The sequence below is a fragment of the Cynocephalus volans genome, chromosome 4, assembly GCF_027409185.1.
Source record: "Cynocephalus volans isolate mCynVol1 chromosome 4, mCynVol1.pri, whole genome shotgun sequence".
Lineage (NCBI taxonomy): Eukaryota > Metazoa > Chordata > Mammalia > Dermoptera > Cynocephalidae > Cynocephalus > Cynocephalus volans.
In genome coordinates this window covers 108,492,944-108,496,979 of record NC_084463.1, presented here as the reverse complement: position 1 = coordinate 108,496,979, position 4,036 = coordinate 108,492,944, and positions in this window count along the sequence as shown.

The window sequence follows — 4,036 nt, the reverse complement described above, 5'->3', positions numbered from 1 at the left end:
CACAGGTGGGCCTCCCAGTTGTGCATTCAATGGAAGTTACATGTGCCATATCATCCCCAGTCAGTGCGAATGATTGAATGGTACAATAGTCTTTTACAAAAAGGACTAAGGCTATCTGCCCAATCCCCATCCCTGAAGGGGTGGACATGGCAGTTATGGCCGACAGTCTAAATGAGAGACCCCGCAAGGGTGGACCCTCTCCACTGGAAGTTCTGTTGCCTAGGGCTGCAGCACCTATACAACTGCAAGTCACTACTAAAGATAAGCTTTTGAAGCCAGGATATGGCAAGAATGGAAATATTCTTTTACCGGGCCCAACCTGTTTACAACAGGGACAGACAGTACAATGGGAATGGCCTTGGAGAATAGAATCCCCCCATATACGCTGGGTAGGTCTAATAGGGCCTTGGGGGAAAGGATTAGAAGAAGACTTGCAAGTTTCACCTTGGGTGACAAATACCTGGACTCCTCAAGTAAAGGTAACATGGCCTGGAACAGATAAGTGCTCTATTCCAATGGGCATATTTGTATTATCATTATGGCCAATTATGAGTTCCCTTATACCGCTACATATAGAACCTACAGATCCAACAGTGTTAGCGGATAAAGTATGATATCATAAACCAGGTAAGATGCCTATTCCTGCAACCATCCTTTCTCAGGATGGCAAACTGGCATGTATCTTACCAGAGGCGCGAGAACTCCCCGTATTGGTACGATAGCCTTTCTGTTTTTTCGCCCATAATGTTCTGGCTGCAGGCACCACACCAGAGTCGTATGATCAATGTGTCAGCTTGCTGAATATGAACTGAACTTCCCATCAGTATAACTACAGGATTCCCATGGAAAATCACACCAAAGATGATTACTAACGACATGTGCAGCTAATAGTTAAAAAGGCAGAACTACACAAGCCTTAAGGATAAGCCTTAAGGCATATTGAACAAACAATAGGTTATATAAATATAAGGGCCATTTATCCTTGCTAAGGGAACATCGCAGAAGATTCTGAATGCATTGATTGTAAAGTGAGGGACCCCGAAGGGGTGGATTGTTGGGAAAATATAGAAAAAAAAAAAAAACCGGTCAGGGCCCTTCCGATGTTCGGAGTCCTGCCGAGCATCTGAGGTGGGTATGCGCATGTGCACCGGTGTTCCTTGTTATTGTCTAATGTGACTGCGCAGGTGCATCTGTTTTTTTTTTTTTTTTTTCTGAATTACGGACTTGAGTAAAAAGGCTCAGACGCGTGCGAAGCTTGGAGAGGATGTTCTGGGAAACCATATTAGGTCAGCTGCTCCTAGCTCTGAATAAAGCCTATTATTTCTTCACTAAGGCTCCAAGGACATTTTCCCGTTACGTAGCTCTTAGACCTGCGTGTGAAGGGTTTGTGACCCAGTCTGGACAACGGGCTCGAGGGACTTGTGAGACCTAGCCCTAGCTTTATGCTGGTCATCTTTAAAAAAAAAATAAATAAATAATAATAATAATAATTTAAAAATGGATTTAGCCATGAAGCCATCGGATCCTGGGCTTTTCTTTGATATGAAACTTGTTATTACTGATTCAATCTCCTTACTTGCTGATGTGTTCAGATTTTCTATTTCTTACTGATTTTGTCTTAGTAGGTTGTATGTTTCCAGGAATCCATCTGTTTCTTCTAGGTTATCCAAATTGTTGGTGTATAATTGCTCATAGTAGTTACTTATGATCTTTTATTTTCTGTGCTATCAGTTGTGATGTTGCTCTTGCATTTCTGATTTTGTTTGTCTTCTTTTTTTTCGATCAGTCTAGCTAAAGGTTTGTTGATTTTGTTTATCTTTTCAATAAACTAACTTTTAGTTCTGTTGATCTTTTGCTAATCCTAATAAGTTAACTGCAGGTTATTTTATGTTTTCTATGCACACAATCATATCATATGTGAAAATTAGCAGTTTCGTCCATTTACTTCATATCCTAACACTTTTAATATCTTTTTCTTGACTTACAGATTAGGACCTCTAGTGCAATATTGAGTAAAAATAGTGATAGTGGGCATCTTTCTTCTGTTCACTATCACAAAGGGGAAAAGTATTAAATACATTTTTTGCTGTAGATATTTTGTGGATGCCCATTATTAGTTTGGGGGAGTTTTCTTCTATTCCTAGTTTACTAAGAGTTTTCATCATGAATGGATGTTCAGTTTTTGTCAACTACTTTTTACGTATCAATTGTGATGATTATGATGTTTTTTTCAACTCATCAATGTAGTAAATTATACTGATCGATTTTATTATTTAACTAACTTTGTATTCTTGTGATTAACTTCACTCTATTATGGTGTATTTTTAAAAATATATTACTGGATTCAATTTACTGTCGTGTTACTTACATGTTATTTAGGATTTCTCTATCCATGTTCATGAAGATTGACCTGCAATTTCCTCTCTTGTACTGTCACTGTTCAAATTTTCTGTTAAGGTTGTGCTGGCCTCATAAAATAGTTGAGGACTTTACTCTTTTCTTAGTTTTCTGAATTATTTATGCAAGATAAAATTTATTTATTCTTTAAATAATTGGGGGTACTTACTAATGAATATATTAAGCTCTTTTTTCTGAAAAGGTTTTATTTACAAATGAGATATTCTGAACAGTTGGAATATTTAGATTTTGTTTCTTTTTTCAACTTTAGCAAGGTATATTTTTCTGAGAATTTACTCATAGGGTACTAATTTCAAATTCATGGTATATAATTTTCATAATTTCTGCAGGATTAGTGGTGATACCCTGTTTTAAAATTCTTGATGCTTATTTCTTCCTCTTCTGTATTTTCTTTGTCAGTCTAACCAGGGTTTTCTCATTTGTTTGACTTTTCAAAGAACCAACATTTGGCTTTTTTGATCCTCCATATATGTTTACTTACTTTCTATTTCATGAAATGACACTTCCTTATTAATAATTTCTATCACTATTTTTGTTACAGGGCACACTCCTCTCCTGGCTAAGGCTCCCCAGAATTGATACCAAGTTGTTGTCTGAGGGCAGGCAGCTGGACCTGTGGATTTGGTATCAATTTTGAGGAGCCTCAGCCAGGAGCTGAGTGTGCCCTGTAACATTTTCTTTGAATTAATTTGTTTTATTTATCTTCTAGAGGTGCACACTTAGTTCAATACTTTTAAAGCTTACTTTTTTGTAATATATGCATAACGATCTATTATTATTCAGTGATAAATACTCTCTAATTTTCTTTTTTATTTCTTCATGTCTCACATATTATTTGGAAATGTAAATCTGAAATTATAAACATGGATATATCTTGTTTATATATTATAGATTCTTACCTAATAACACTGTGAAAAAATATTCTGTATGTGATTGAACAGAACATGCTTTATGCCGGTTGTTGATACAGTTTTCCCTGTACTTGTACAAGACTAAGTATATTAATAGTGCAGTTAATATTTTATTTATCCTTACTGATTTTTATTTGTGTCTTACATCAATTACCTAATGAGACATGGTGGAGTCTATCACTAGGACTGACATTCTTAAGTGTTCTTGCCATTCTGTCAATTTTTACTTGATATATTTTGTGTCATTTTACTGGATACAAGCAAATTTAGACTTGTGATATCTTCTTAGAAAGTTGAACCTTTTCTCATTATATAGTGATTATCTTTATCTATAGTAATGTTTCTAAAGTCTCCTTTTCTGATAGTAATATAACTATATAAATTATCTCTGATTAATATTTACCTGGAAAATCATTTTTCACATTTTTATTTTCAACTTTTCCATATCCTTATGATTAGACATATCTCTGGTGAGGATTGCTGTGAAGAAAAATAAAGCAGGAGAGTGGTCATGGTGGTCGGCTTCAATCTTAAATAGGTTGATCAGGGAAGAGCTCACTGAGAAAATGACACTTTTGTGCAAAGGGAGATAAGGGAGAGAGAGTGCTGGGGAGTAATAGTCCAGGTTCAGAGAACAGTGAAAACAGTGGCTGTGAGGGGGGCCGGACCTAGTGAATTTGAGACATAGCAAGGAGGCTAGCCTTGCT